Genomic DNA, 17,500 nt, shown 5'->3' on the forward strand with positions numbered 1-17,500 from the left:
AGATTCCCTTACAGTTATTGCATATTATATCACGGTTATCATAAATACATCGATTGTAACTGGGAAATATCCTTCTATTTGGAAACAACCCCTCGTAGACCCTCTTCACAAGAAAGGAAACAAGGACGACCCTGGTAATTATAGACCTGTTTCTATCCTTCCCGTAATATCGAAAGTAATAGAAAAGATTGTATGTAATCAGTTAATGGAACATCTAGAAAAAAATAATTTGATTTTTAACACCCAGCATGGATTCCGTAAAGGTTTATCAACAGAAACAGCTTTGATGAAATTAACAGATGAAATTTATAAAAATATTGATAGGAAAAAAGTTTCCATATTAATTTTATGTGACCTATCAAAGGCATTTGATAGTGTCAACCATGATGAATTGTGTAAATCTCTTAAGGAACATTACATTGATACGTTCTGGTTTCAGGATTACTTGAAGGATAGAAGTCAGGTAGTTAGATTAGGAGACGTAAATTCTTGCATTGAAAAGGTTGAATTTGGAGTCCCACAGGGATCTGTACTAGGTCCAATTCTGTTTTTAGTCTACGTTAATGACATGATTAAATACATAGAAAACTGCTTGCTAATTCTATACGCTGATGACACCCAAGTTCTTTTGGCTGATCAAATAGAAAATTTAGATGGCTTGATAAAAAGGGCTGAACTAATATTGCTCAAAATTAAGAAATATTTTCTAAGAAAAGGGCTATTATTAAATGGCACTAAAACACAGTGCATGTTTGTGGGTAGCTCACAGTATATTAGCAAAATTCCAAATGACATTATTATAAAATGCGATGGTGATGAAGTAAAGATAAGTCAACATGTGAAAAATCTAGGTCTACACATGGACAGGTACATGACATTCAGTACTCACATTGACGAGCTGAGTAGAAAAGTTAGTGGCATTCTAATGTATTTAAGTAGAGTAAAAGATTACTTTGATGATACTACTCGAGCTTTTATTGTGGAAAGTCTGGTCTTGGGTGTAATAAACTACTGTATTAAGATATGGGGGTCTACTAATGATATGCACATGGAAAAAGCTCAAAAAATCCAAAACTTTGCTGGTAGAGTAGCCGTTATTGGGGTGAAAAAACACGATCACATCACCCCAACCCTCCAGCAATTAAAGTGGATAAAATTAAAAGAAAAGTGTATGTATGATGTTTGTGTTTTTGTTTTTAAAAGTTTGAGAAAAGAATATCCCAACTGGCTATACACATTTCCTACAGTTGGTAATTGTAGGAATGGATTAACCAGACAGAATGAAAATCTATTTGTAGACAGCTATCGAACTGATTTGGGTTCACGCTCAATGGCAATAAGGGCCCAGCTTGCTGGAATAAACTACCTCTGGAAATAAGAAAATGTATAAATGTTAGTTCTGATTTATTCAAAAAGAAACTTAAGCAATATTTTTTAAATTTTACTTGAATGTATATATATCCTTAAATTTTTACAATCCAATTATTGTGAATTTTATGTAAATAATGTATATTGTTATTTAACAGAATAACCATTTTATAATGGAATAAAGGTTTTGACTTTGACTCTCTCTCTCTCCTCTCTCTCTCTCTCTCTCTCTCCTCTCTCTCTCTCTCTCTCTCTCTCTCTCTCTCTCTCACACACAACCTATTTTTGTCATATATATAGATGTATATATATATATATATATATATATATGTATGTCTACTATATATATGTATGTATATATATATATATATATATATTTATATATATATATATATATATATATATATATATATATATAACGATATTATTACTTGCTAGGCTACATAAACCTATTTTGAAAAGCAGGATGATATAAGCGTAGGATCTCCAGCAGGAAATATATACAGTATATATATATATATATATATATATATATATATATATATATATATATATATATATATATATATATATACATACATACTCATATGTGTGTATGTACGTATGTACTGATTTAATATGGAAATGATGCATTCTTTTTATATCATTTTTAGTGGCATATCTTCGTTGCTTTGTTTACGCTACAAGCTAATGTAATAGTATTTGATACCTTCTGGCCTACGTGTGATCTTATGCGAGACTTGCATTATGAGTCCAGCCTTTATTAGATACAAGAATCCTTAATCGAACCCAGTTCTCTCTTTGGTCTCGCACTTGTTGGTTTTAATCAAGTTGGCGTTGAAGGTCATTTTCCAAGAGAAATGGAAGTGAATTCGTTCATAATGCGTTGTTAACTCTGTGATATCTCAATATAATTATGTAAAAAGGAATAACTTTTAGATGATTCTAGTTTCATGACAGTGTTTTGAGGAAAATATGGCCTTTTTTGTTGTCATAATTATTGCTTAACGAATATTTATGAAAATTATTTTCTAGTTTTACTCAAGATTTCTAATGGACGTTTTGCTTAGCGGTCCATTCTGCCATGATATTGATATATGAATAGATAAGGAGCGTATTATATGCCTCTTCTTTCCCCATCCCCTCGTAGCACCCCAATAATTTTGACGAGAGAGAGAGAGAGAGAGAGAGAGAGAGAGAGAGAGAGAGAGAGAGAGAGAGAGAGAGAGAGAGAGAGAGAGAGGAGAGAGAGGGATCCACCAGCCTTGATGGTACAGGTACTAAGAATTCGCTCATTATCTCTTGATATGCGCAAATTTCCCACCCCTTATCTCTGTCTTGTCAATCCATTCTCTTGCCCTCTTAGTTCTCTGCCTTCCACTGCTTTTCTCCATGAGAGAGAGAGAGAGAGAGAGAGAGAGAGGAGAGAGAGAGAGAGAGAGAGGAGAGAGAGAGAGAGAGAGAGAGAGCCGTTCTCTGTATGTGTTTTCCAGGAAATTTCAGCGCGAGAGATCGAGCCGAGCCATGGACGCCTAAGGCCAGTGCTTATGATGACTGGGTCTTCGGGGATAGGAGTCGGGAATTAATGCTGAATATAGGGAAAAAGGGAATGGATAGACAGAAAACGATACTGGATAGATGAATGACACCAGTTACTGTAGAGGCAAAGGAGGACTTTGAGTCATGATAGGCATTGGAGGAAGTAGATGAAAAGGATACGTTGGCGCTTAAAGGTCACTTATGAATGGCAGAGGGAAGGGGACAGTGACCTTGCCCTAGCAAGCAGGACAATGCCCTAGAGACTGACCCTATATCATCAGCGCCCAAGGCCCCTCTCTACCCAAGTTAGGACCAGGGAGGGGCTGGCAATGGCTGCTGATGACTCAGCAGATAGACCTATAGGCTCCCCAAACCCCCCAACCTTAGCTCGCTAGGATGGTAAGGCTGCAAACACTAAAGGCTCTAACGAGTCTGAGGGGAACTCGAAGCCCCGTGTGGCAAACATTCGGCAGAGACGTTACCAATCAGGCCACAATCGTTCATAATTCTACAGTATTTAGTTATTTTTGTATAACAGTAAGGAAAAAAAACGTGATAGATTTATAATTGATCATGCCATATGGGGATGCCTTAACGTATTGAAAGGGTTTGTGTATCGCCATGATCAGCAAAGCTGTACTAGTCAGGGCCATCTATACTAGTTTTGTTTGGTGTGAGTGATCGGACTGAAATCTCCCACCATCACCAATTAGGTGTGGCCAGCGTAGTGATGAAAATAGTACTCTCTCTCTCTCTCTCTCTCTCTCTCTCTCTCTCTCTCTCTCTCTCTCTCTCTCTCTCTCTCTCTCTCTCTCTCTCTCTAATCCTGTATTTGTAATACTTACCAGTGCAAATACACATATGCGTATACACATACGCTCTACTACATAACTTAAATATCGTGTTAATTAATGCTATAAAATTGAAACCTTGCGGTGTTTATGATTGTATGTTTTATTAATTATGTCATTACATAGAAATTAGTAATTGAATGGCTATTTTATTGTATTAATCATTTGATTGAACATTTTCCATTAATCAAATTAAGAAATAATTATAATGCTCAATTTGCATGCAAGAATAATTCTTATTCTTGATTAATGAAACGATACTAATTACAAATGCATGCAATTATCATCTGTAAAATCTTGATTAAGAGTTTTACCTCCCCTGCTCTTGTATTTTAATAATGATTATTAGTAGAGTACAACACATGAACATACGCTATCAGGGTCCAAAGCGATGCCAGGCAGGGCAGTCGGTCGGGATTACGGTCTACCCCAAAACCAAAGCAATAGTAGAAGTATTAGTAGACTTTTTACACAGTATAGAAATGACATATATAAAAGAATCTCGAGACAGCAAGTACCGACCAAGGGACTTTACGTATCGTCCTGGAGCTCTTAACTAGTTTTACTTCACTCTATACACGTAACTAGTAACGCGTTTTGAGATTCGCCAGGCCTGGGTTGGACGACGGTAAATACAAAACGCGAGTTCAGTACGTATGGAGTGAATAAGTTATGAAATGAAATGGATATATACAATAGATACAAAATTTTGTGACTGCCAATGACAATAACCTTGTCATTAATAGTGTCATTGTCACTCTGCCGGTAACATTGTCAATATCCATGTCATGACATTGTCCGTATGCTAGTGATATTGGCATTACCAATGTTACTGTCACTGACAATGTAATTGTTACTATACCAGTGCCATTGTCACTACAAATGTCAATGTCATTGTCACTCACTGACATTAACATTAATATTCAGCTATGATGAGACATGGAATAAACCATATCTGTGTTTGACGTTGTTAATAGTTTATATAGGACATATCTGTTTTGACGCTGTTACTGTTTTAGAATATATTATTAATTTATTCTCATCATTTATTTATTTCTTTATTTCCTTTCCTCACTGGGCTATTTTTCCCTGTTGGAGCCCTTGGGCTTATAGCATCTTGCTTGTCCAACTGGTGTTGTAGCTTGGCTAGTAATAATAATAAAAAAATCGAATTTCCACACAAATTTCCTTAGAGTAAGAAAAATATCCGGAGCTTAAAGGAAGAAAAAGAGTAGAAAGGACAATGATTGATTCACAGGAACCAAACAACATTGGAGCAGGTTTCGTTGCGAGGGGGTTGGGGTTATCCCTCCTGGTTAGCTCGTCCTAATTGAATAGGGAAAAATATAAAGGGAATTCCAACATCCAGACTCTAGCTTCAGGCTGGTGTTTTTGTTTTATTTATTTATTTATTTGTTTTTTTTTTTTGTTTTTTTTTTTTTTGTTTTTTAAGGCAAATGCGGAGGTTGGCAGCCTGACCCGTCCTAGGTATTCTGGGGCAGGAGAGGGAAATAAAGGTCTCATCCTTAGGCCTTTTATGGTAGGCCTATTTGAAAAATCCATCATAAGGTCTACGTGTTTAAGTGTTCTTTATCTGTTTTTATAGATATGTTGATGTCGTGAATGAAGTGTTTTATTGTTTTCAATTAGAAGTTAAAGCATCTCATAAAAACTACTTCCATGAAGTAGTCCCAATTTTTAGATAGTTTTTATATCCATTTTGAAACTTTAAAAGATTACACTTTAATACTATAGATTTATTTTCTAAGAAAAGAGCTGAATATGTCACCAAATATCTTGAAAAAAATATATTAATAATGATCATAAAGTGTCCTACAAATATGTCGATTTTTTCCCCAATTTTTGGAAAATTCATATGACTAAAATAATTTGAAATCCGAGGAGAATTGAATGATGAAACCTCTTCTGGGTTTAAGTTAATGATATGCTTATCAAAATAAGGAGAAACTTGAGAAATTGATATGCCATGGTAGCTATTAACAACACACACATAATATATATATATATATGCATATATATATATATATATATATATATATATATATATATATATATATATATATATATATATATAAACTAGTGTACGTGACCTGTCAAAAAAGTCTAAATATTAAAACATATGCACAAACAAGCAAACGCACGCCTCTCTCCTAGGGAAGGACTACATCCTCTCCCCCAACGACATGGAGAGTTGACAGCGACCGATATATATATATATATATATATATATATATATATATATATATATATATATATATATATATATATATATATATATATATATTGTGCTTTTTAGACAAGCGGAAATGTAAAACCATTCAGTTTTCTAATATAATATTTCAAAATCATCTTTCCTAGCTTTTCTAAACGATTAACTTTCTTATCATTTTGAAGAATTGAGAGAGAGAGAGAGAGAGAGAGAGAGAGAGAGAGAGAGAGAGAGAGAGAGAGAGAGAGAGAGACTAAACCGAAAATTCTTTCAAAAGCTGTGGGGATAAATTTTTGAATATCGTATAGATTTGACCGGTTTTCAAAAGATTTGTTTATTTCAGTTCATTTCCCCCATTCAGCGGTCGCGTTAAACTCCATAAACGCTCAAGGTTAAAGTTAAGCCCCAACGGATTTAAGGCTCCCAATCTCAGTTTTTATTGGGGGGGGGGGGGGGTAGATTTACAGTGACTATTTCTCACTGAAATCGCCCATGGCCGGTGACAGCTACCATTTTTCCCCCTTCGTTGACTTATTTTATTTACCTCGATAGCCATTGCTCATAACGCTTTCGCCGCCTATTTATCCCACTTATCGTCGCATTTGTGTCATATATCGATCAGTCGTCTACGTTTTCCTGTCAATTACATCATTTTTAGGCGAGGCATTGGTGGTTGGGCTTATGGTTGGGAGAGGGGAGTCGGGGGAGGGGGGGGGGGGGGGGGGCTCAGAATTACATCCGCATGAACCAATTATTTGGCTCTTGATGGAGTTCCGGGTCTTTTTTTATCTTGACGAATAGCAGCATTTCCCGCGCAATTTTCCCGCGTCAAAATGGCGCCATACTTCTAGATTTCTGGTCGTTAGCCGGTATCAACACTGTAGAAATCTACGAACATATAAGAAACCTAGATAGATGGATAGGTAGTAATTGCTTTCCTCGGTGGAAATAAAAAAAGCCTTGCCTTGTTTATTGGTGGCGTGTGGCACCGAGTTATTGCTTGTATTGGTGTATTAATCGGATGGATATGTCTTAGAATGTCCAATCAAAGGGAGTTCGTGAAGGGAGTTTTCCCAAACACGTTTCTTGGTTTGATACTGAGATTATCGCTTATTGTGAGATGCGATCTTGGTAAAGGTGGTAGAGATGAAGATAAGTTTAAACAACTTTGTTTCGGTTATTTTCTGTGTGTGCGTATATATATATATATATATATATATATATATATATATATATATATATATATATGTGTGTGTGTGTGCGTGTGTGTGTGTATGTATGTTTATATACATACATACTTGTTATATATATATATATATATATATATATATATATATATATATATATATATTTATATATATATATATATTTATGTATGTATGTATGTTTATATACATACACACTTGTTATATATATATATATATATATATATATATATATATATATATATATATATACAGAGAGAGAGAGAGAGAGAGAGAGAGAGAGAGAGAGAGAGAGAGAGAGAGAGAGAGAGAGAGAGAGAGAGAGACAGAGAGAGAGAGAGACAGACAGACAGAGAGAGAGAGAGAGAGAGAGAGAGAGAGAGAGAGAGAGAGAGAGAGAGAGAGAGAGAGATTCACTTATTAATTCCTGAAAATCTCAAGGAAAATAAAAATAAGTGAGATCCTCGCCATTCCTGAAAGTCATACATAGCAATTTACGCTCTCTGCTACTGCTGCTTAGAGGCGAGAATTTTCGGTAACGAAATTCATTTAAGAAGGCTTCGCTAATCTTCTTTTTCCATTTTCGGGATTCGCATTAGAGTTTGGGATTTATATGCCGTGTTTGGCTCTCAGACTGATTTATTAATGGTATGTTTTGGAATGTTTTTTTTCTTTTTTTTTTACTTTTGTGATTTTGGTTTTTATGTTGCATTTGAATTATTACTGGTATATTTTTGGAAGGTTTTTATTAAATCGTTTTACTTTTGTGATTTTTTTATCATGTTACAAGTGGACTTTTTCGGAAGAGGCAGATTTTTAGTTTGTGTGAATAAGGGCAATTTACAGACTGCTGATTGAACAAGGAAGCAATATCAGTATCCTTAACTTACCATCATTAAAATGAACATAACAATAACAACAGGAAATAGAATAATACGCCAGACAAATCAGTTCAATCGCATTATAGATATTATATGTAATAAACCGTTGCGTTCCATACAAGAATACATCAGGCTTCGTTTTTGAAAATTATTGGTATACACTTGCAGAATAGGTTTCTCCATTCCTTCATTTCGATTTAAAAAGAAAACAATTTATTACCATTGAGTGTTGTTTTTTGGGCCATCAATAAGATTTATGAATATGTTTTATGAGAATTCGTAAGTTGTTTTGGACCATTAATAGAATTTATAGATATTTTATGTCTGAATTTGAAATATATGTGGACGTGTGAGATGGAATGAATTCTTTGTATCTCCAAAGAATGGTGGCTTAATTAAATCTTACATACACAAATGAATGTATCAATGAAGTAAAAGATAATAAGATATAGAATAAAGGAATCGCGGCAGTAGAACCACCAATAAAACGAGAAATCTACACGACGGCAAAATTAAATGAAGATTGAAAAGATGAGGATATCGAGTTAAAAAAAAAACGAGAGAAATGAAGAAAGAAAGAAAGAAGAGCCGTTCTCATACACACCCCCGGGAAAGAAGATAAAATCCGAAAGACGTTCCCTTTGACGAGTTAAGCTCCGGGATTTTTGTGTTCGGTAATCATCGCGTTCGCCAATAACACTTAGAGCGGGATTTACTACGCTCCCATACCCACCGCTGATAAGACCCGCCCTTAATGAATAGCAGCTCCCAGACTGCGTTATTGGCCTACACTGAAACAGATTGAATTTCGTGCCCCGACATTCTGAGCAGAGAACTGCTGGGCTGGAAAGTAAAGGCTTCATTATGGATGGTGCTGTTTCACTTTTATTTTCTATTTCTTTTTATTGATGTTTGAAAAAGGGGGTGTTGTTAATTTGGTTGTTTAAGGTTCCCTTCATTTATGTTTTATGAATGTTGTTAATCGAATAGAGAACTGGGCTGGAAGTAAGGCTTCATTATGGATGGTGCTGTTTCATTTATTATTCTTATTTTTTTTTAATTGGTTTTTGTAAAGGAGAGGTTGTTAATTTGGTTGTTTAAGGTTCGTTTCATTTATGTTTAATGAAGGTTGTTAATCGAGCTGAGAACTGGGCTGGAAAGTAAGGCTTCATTATGGATGGTGCTGTTTCAATATTTTTTTTAATCAATTTTTATTGATGTTTGAAAAGGGATGGTTGTTAATTTGGTTGTTTAAGGTTCGTTTTATTCATGTTCAATGAATATTGTTAATTGAACAGAGAACTGGGCTGGAAGTAAGGCTTCATTATGGATGGTGCTGTTTCATTTATTATTCTTATTTTTTTTTAATTGGTTTTTGTAAAGGAGAGGTTGTTAATTTGGTTGTTTAAGGTTCGTTTCATTTATGTTTAATGAAGGTTGTTAATCGAGCTGAGAACTGGGCTGGAAAGTAAGGCTTCATTATGGATGGTGCTGTTTCACTTTTTGCTTATTTTTTATTGATGTTTGAAAAATGGGAGGTTGGTAATTTGGTTATTTTGGGGTTCGTTTTATTCATGTTTGATAAAGGTTGTTAATTTGCTTGTTTAGGGCTCGTTTTATTCATGTTTAATGTAGGTTGTTAATTTGGTTGTTTAAGGTTCGTTTTATTCATGTTCTATGAGGGTTGTTAATCGAGCAGAGGACTGGGCTGGAAGTAAGGCTTTATTATAGATGGTGCTGATTCACTTTTTTTATTATTATGTTTTACTGATGTTTGAAAAAGGGAGGTTGTTAATTTGGTTGTTTAAGGTTAGTTTCATTCATGTTTAATGAAGGTTGTTAATTTGGTTGTTTAAGGTTCGTTTCATTCATGTTTAATGAAGGTTATTAACTTGGTTGCTTAAGGTTCCTTATATTCATTTTTAATGATTATTTTTTTAGGTCTTCATACAAGATTTAAGTTTATTGCCACCGTCAATGAAGTTGGAAGGTTTGTGTGTTTGTGTGTTTGTTAGTCTGTGTGTTTATTTCTAAACAGCTTGCTTGCCACAATTTTAATCATATAGCAATGCAACTTGCAGGGATTAACTGTTATGTTATAAGCTGGAAAGGATTAAATTTTGGAAGGTCAAGGTCAAAGGTCAAGCAAAATATCCAATTCTCGTAATCAGTCATAAGTTTGGACATCGTTGTTACAGAAACTTCAAACTTGTCTCAAATTTGAGTGTATGAAAATCCACGCCAAGTAATACATGCTAAGGTCAAAGGTCAATGTTAACTTCCTGCAAAAGGTCGAGAAATATGCTGCCGCGGAGGAGGTCTGCGCTCTAATGAGTGCCCCTATAGTTATGTGATAGAATCTTTTGATGTGGTTTCTTCTATGCTGACATAGAGTGGATGTAGAGTAGGTTTCTTTTCTGATCGTTGATACCTTTCCAGTTTCGCTTTTTATGTTTAGTATTTAAAGAAGAATAAGTATCCTTATTTACCAACGATTGCATTTATATTTTCTTGGTAATTATTTGTTGATCTTTATGTCTTTGAAGTTTATAAGTTTTTTTTTATTTATTATATATTATTTCTTCCCCTAACTGGTGTGGATTGTTTTTTTTTCATTTTGGTTTAAAAGTGGAATGAATTTGTCTTTATTGCAGCTCGAGTTAATTCCTTGATAATTGGTATCAATTATAGGGGTATCAATTACAGGTTATGTTAATCTACTTTTTAACAAGGAAATTGAATAGCTTCTCTAAGATTAGGGGATATGGGAAAGCCTTTAAGTCTATTTCGTGAGTCATCATTGCCTGGCCCTCCTCGGTCCTAGCTTGTGTGGAGAAGGGCTTAGGCCTTGGTCTTACGTATGGTCAGTCTCTAGGGCATTGTCCTGCTTCATATGGCAATGTTACTATCTCTTGCCTCTTCCATTCATGAGCAGCTTTTAAATTAGTCTCCGCTGCATTCTCTTAATAATATATCTACTTTGACATGTTGTAAAGCCGTAGAAATACTGTATATATATTTGCAAAAAAAAAAAAAAGTAAAAAAAAGACTCGAATGTTAATGAAAAATAGATTGTATTATCTACTTTGACATGATTCAAAGCCGTAGAAATATATACATTTCAAAAAAAAAAAAAAAAAAAAACTCGAATGTTAATGAAAAATAGATTTTAATATCTACTTTGACATGATTCAAAGCCGTAGAAATATAGACATTTTCAAAAAAAAAAAAAAAAAACTCGAATGTTAATGAAAAATAGATTGCAAGAATATTTCCAGTCGAAGTATGAATTCCTTCACTAGTTCATAAACGTAATCGAAATCTTTTTAACTTCATGCGCAATTACCATTTTTATTGCTGGCGTGGTCTTGTCCATTCGCTCATTCCGTACTGTGGCCAATTTTCACCGGATATCCAGCAAAACCATTTCACCGGTGGAACCGCTGGAAAGAAATTTGTCCCTTTTTTTTATCTTGCTTTTCGATTTAGGTTTGGTGACAGAAGTTGGTACGTTTGTTTAGCAATATGTGTCAGTATATATGTATGTATGTATGTGTGTGTGTATATATATATATATATATATATATATATATATATATATATATATATATATATATATATATAGTATGCATGTATCTCTGATTGCCTGACCTTTGAAATATTAATATTATAATTTAATCAATCATATATATATAGATATATATATATATATATATATATATATATATATATATATATATATATATATATATATAGTACCTTTTCTGAGTGGGGATACCATACCGTGGTGAAAGGGTTTGTGTATCGCCATGATCAGTAAAGCTGTGCTAGTCATGGCTGCCCATACCAGGTTGGTTTGCTATGAGGCATCAGACAAGAATCACCCACCATCGCCAATCCTCAGTCCAGCGTGCTCATAAAAACGGGCCAAATCCCATGCAAGAATTCGTCCATCCGTTTTCCCTTCATACTCTCATGATTTCCTTCGACTCTTAACAAGTACAGTGGAATGAGATTCGTACCTTGTGTACCTTAGGCAGAAGATATATATTTGATCTACTAATGTCAACCAACAACCTAACATCAAATTTACTATCATTGGTTAGCTTAGGCTTCGTGGGATTTTAGGATATTTCATCGCCAGACATTCAAACCCCGGCCATCTTGTTTGTGTAGAAACACACACAACTCCGTTCCATATAAGATACACATAATTCTGTTACATATAAAACATACATAACTCTGTTTCATATAAAACACATAACTATAGTATGCATGCTATACCATTAGAAAACAAGTCTCTCTCTCTCTCTCTCTCTCTCTCTCTCTCTCTCATGTATATGTATACATGTTCATGTGTGTGCATGCGCACACATGTATGCGTAATGGGTTCACACGCGCTTGGACGTCTACTCACTCCCACGTGAGTTTTATTTATATTTTCTGCAGATAGCCAACGAAATAAACGATTTTTGTCTATATTTTGCTTTACCGCAAATATCAGGACCGTCCTTTATGATTGCCTTTGCTGATAAATGCGAAATATTAGGCTGTAAATATCGACCGTGGAAGAAACGTCTTAACATAAAAGCATATGTATATGTATATATATATATATATATATATATATATATATATATATATATATATATATATATATATATATATATATATATATATATATATATATATTTATATGTGTGTGTGTTTATATATATATATGTATATATATATATATATATATATATATATATATATATATTTATTTATTTATTTATATGTATATATATGCTTTGAATTTCTGTCGTGAAAAACGGTTCTTACAAACATATATTTTGTATGTATATATTTATGTACATGTATTTATTACACATATATGAGTGTGTATTTATATACTTTTACGTATTACACACGCTAACTCATGCACACACACTCACACACACGCATATATATATATATATATATATATATATGGGGTAATTAATTCCGATTAATTGTTTAATAAGAATATTGCCTTCTTATAGAATTATTTGTTTTAAACTGTTTTAAGAAATAATAGTAATATAGAGCTGTGGTAGTTTTATTTCATATTTCCATAGATATTCCAATAATTTACGCTAACAAAATTACATGTTGCAATACAAACAGAAAATTGGGAAACCAAAATTGTAATTATATTGATATAAATCCATTTGAAAATTTGATCAGTTTATTTCATAATGTTTTCATTGTTAATGGATTTGATGATATTAGTTGCTATTTTGTGTTATTGATGTACTTAGTTTATGAAACTGCTGAAACGATCTCTCTCTCTCTCTCTCTCTCTCTCTCTCTCTCTCTCTCTCTCTCTCTCTCTCTCTCTCTCTCATGCTAATTTGTTTATATCTTCAAAAGAAACCAGTTTTTCCATTTTTTTTTCACTTTGTTGTAACCTCAGTAAGTTACTGGAATCCTCCCTGCCTTACCTTGCGATATGCTGGATTGGAGTTCGAGACCCGCTCAAGTTCGATAGTTTCCTATTATGTGTGCAACCTCGCCATTCTTGTGAGCTATGGCAGGAGGGTTTGGGAAAGCCTATAGTTTTACCTGCTAAGTCACCAACAACCATTGCCTAGCCCTCCCTGGTCCTAGGTTTGGTGGAGAGGGCTTGAGCGCTAATCATTTCGACCATTGCTTTTATTTAATGTTAATTTTCCGATACTCATTCTTCACATTTTAAGACTCTATTCACGCCACATAGAGTTGGTGAATGTATTATCCATGTAACGACTCTCCTATAGTTCTGCAACTACCCTGTTGTCACTTTCACTATTCTCTCTATTTACAATTTCGTAACCTTATTAATATTAATTGGCGGTCTGCTTCTTGGGTGGAGAGGTTCTTGATCGCTCATCATTCTCGACCATTCCTTTTATTTAATGTTTACTTTCCAGTACTCATTCTTCACATTTTAAGACTATCCACGCCATGTAGAATGTATTATATTTGCAACGGCTCTCCTGTAGTTCCGCAGCTACCCTGTTTTAACTTTCAGTATTTTCTCCATTTACAATTTCTTAACCTTTTTAATTTCAATTGGAGGTTTACTTCTTTAAATATTCCTCTCTCTCTCTCTTCCCCTACCCATTTGCCTCAGACCTCTAATCACCTTTTCTCTCTTTCATATTTGCTTCCCCAACCTGTGACCCTCAGACTTCTATTCCCCTTTTCTCTCTTCCTATGTGCCTCCCCAACCTACGCCTCTTTCGACCTTCTGTATTCCCCCTCGCTACCTAATCCCCCTGACTGCTTCCTCCTGAAGAGGAGTAATTATGAACATTAAGCAAAACCTGATATATAAGCTTGGTAGGGCAATTACCTCCCGAGTCCTCCCCTTAGTGTGATTGCGTTTAAGTCCTACTTAACTATGTGAATTTGGAGCAAACTTCGTGTCGTTTTAGGTCGTTTGAACTGCTATCGCGGTGCTTAACATAATCACAGGTTCTTTAGTGTTTATTGTAATGATTGTTATTGCTGCATGGAATGGTTCAGGGGACATAGGGCTGAGTTTGCCTTTGTTTTCTCGGCATTGCGTTGGTTTTCATTTAAGTGGTAAATGTCATAGGAACTGTTTGCTTGACTTTTTTTTTCTTTCTTTTTTTTTCTCCAAGAAATGTAAACTCCATCTATAGCTATTTTTCTTGTAATTTCTTGACTGGACGATTTTTTTTTCAGAAAGTAAACTGCATTCATAGCTATCTATCTTTTATTTTAACATTATTTTTTTTTTTTTTTTACTCCAGTGATTTATACCGGTAGTTTTTTCTCTAGTATTTTTACGCAATTCGACATACACAGGACGTGATACAAAAGGAAAAAAAATAAATTGAAGATAAGCCTCTCATTGATTTGATTTTCGAGCTGAAATTCTAAAACTATCGGCAAAATTATATATAGTTTGTCTGACATAATTGTCTTCCAGGTCTCGAAAAAGTTTGAGAAAATTGGATCAACCTATTTATGTTATAAGCTCAGACTTAATTAATGACTATGTTGTTATCCCACTTAACTTGGTTCAGAGTGGCTTATTTCTTAATTTTTGTACAGTCTTAGTTTCATACAGGCAATAGAACTAAATACCCGGCACTGGCTAGCCAAGAGTGGCTGTCTTCATAATAGGTTTGTTTCCAAAATAGAAGTGTTTGACACTGCTATTTTCAAAGTATACTCTCTCAGGAAGGGTTATGTCTACCTACTTTTATTTATAACTATATTCATGTTAACTTAAATAACTACATACACAAAGGCTATAAGTTGTTTCATGCCGTTTCCAAAATATAAGCTTCCTGAATCCTTGTATAACTATCTTCAGAATGGCTATGTTTGTCCCAGAGTATTTTCCAATAAAATGCACTCCAGGAGTTTAAAGAATGACCATGTTTACCAATTATATGCTCCCAAAGGTATTTCGTATTTTTCTACACGATGACCACAAACAGGACTATAAGGATCAAGTAGTGTTTAGGCTACAGTTCTCTTTTCATGCAGGCAACGCCATCTACTAGGCTGTTTTGAAAGTGAATGCTCGCAGAATGTCTTAGTGCCTTTTCCGAGTTTTAACATACATATGTAAAGTATGTCTCACTATCATGGAAGTGTGAAAATTGTTCACAATAAGATTACATGAATATTATTGTTACATAGTGTAGTTATCTAAAGATACTTTGAGAATGAGTTAGAATTTGAGATTCGGTTTGTTTACCAAAATCAAATATTTAATGAAAGAATGGATTCCGATTTGTATATATAATTGCGGAGGTTCAAACAATCTGGAGTTAGTTTGTTCGCTTGTGTTTTTCTTTTTTGTGTTTTTTTTTTTTTTGGGGGGGGGGGGTTAGATAGATTGTAATTATAGAAGAATAATCCCATTTTTTTAATCGAGTGTTAACTGTCTGAATCGAATTTAACTAAGTTGGTGAATGAAAGTAAATGAAAAGGACAGTGATGAAATCAATTAAATAAAGGAAATATTCACATGGATATTTAACAGCCTCCAAGGGAGGTTTGACATGAAATCCTAGAGCGAAACTGGTTCTAATCAGGTCCTAGTAGATCAAGTTTACCTGGTCAATTTGAATGCTCTAGTCTCTTGGTAGTGTATCGTAGATTAAGCTACAGTATGAAATACAGTAATACTTGGAATTGTATTGTTAAAAAAAAAAATTCATAAGTGTACTTGAAGATGTATTGAACAATAATTGTCGCAGTGCATGACTTTTGCGGTACATTTTGCTCCTTGTACAGTTTGACACAGGAACTTCCAGCACACCCATTTTGGTGAATTACACCTTGTCACACAGTTACAGCACGTCGAGTAACTAAACAAATGGTCTAGGGGAGAGCTGGCATAGGTGATGGGTTCGGCTACAAAACGGAACTCGACGCAGTAAGGGTGTGATAAGGTACACTTCCTCAGAGCGAGGTATGACAGGAATTTCATGTGACCCACTGTACATATAGCCTACATTTACTATAAAAAAACTCATTTTTTTTAATGAGGCGCATTTGCACCGACTCGCAGCGGTGCCCTTTTAGCTTTAAAAAGTTTCCTGCTCTCTGATTGTTTATAATTATCTTGTCCAACCAATCAACGATCAGGAAACTTTTCCGAGCTAAAAGGGCACCCCTGCGAGTTGGCACAAATCTGCCACACTAAAAAGAATTGACTATAGTAGTCTTCATTTATATAAAAAAGGTACAACACAATAAAACCTTCTTCGCGTTAGTTATATGTCTCTTCCTCATATTTTTTAACCACTGAAAGATAGTTACGGACAAAATAAACAGTATGACATGAATTACATATGGCCAACTGTACATATAGCCTACATTTATTAATATTCTTCATTTATATAAAAAGGTGCAACTCACTAAAACATTCTCCACGGTAATTATTTGTCTCTTCCTCGTACTGTTTTTAACCACTGAAAGATAATTACGGACTAAACAAACAATCCCTAAAGGAAACCACGCAAGTTTGCAATGTTATAAGGGCATTAAAAGTATCATCATCTATAGGACATTGTTTTTAAGGTGTGACGTTGATCCTGACAGAGATATGTTAATGGCAAGGTAATCTCCGGGAAATTGGGGTTTTATTTTTTTATTATAATTAAGAAACATCTTTGTCGTGTCACGGAGGAACTAACTTTTTATTTTAATTAGAGGGTAAAGAGGGAAAGTTGAAAAAAATACACCCTTCTTGATAATTACTTCTATTGGTGATGAATGCAATAAATATACCAGCCAAAAGTAAATCAAATTAATCTAGGTTATCTCCCCTATATGATAAAGAGCAAGTTTCTGGTTATATATTTACATCCACACATATACTGTAAAGGTGTGTGTATATAATATATATATATATATATATATATATGTATATAT

The sequence above is a fragment of the Palaemon carinicauda genome, chromosome 23 (genome assembly GCF_036898095.1).
Source record: "Palaemon carinicauda isolate YSFRI2023 chromosome 23, ASM3689809v2, whole genome shotgun sequence".
Taxonomy (NCBI): domain Eukaryota; kingdom Metazoa; phylum Arthropoda; class Malacostraca; order Decapoda; family Palaemonidae; genus Palaemon; species Palaemon carinicauda.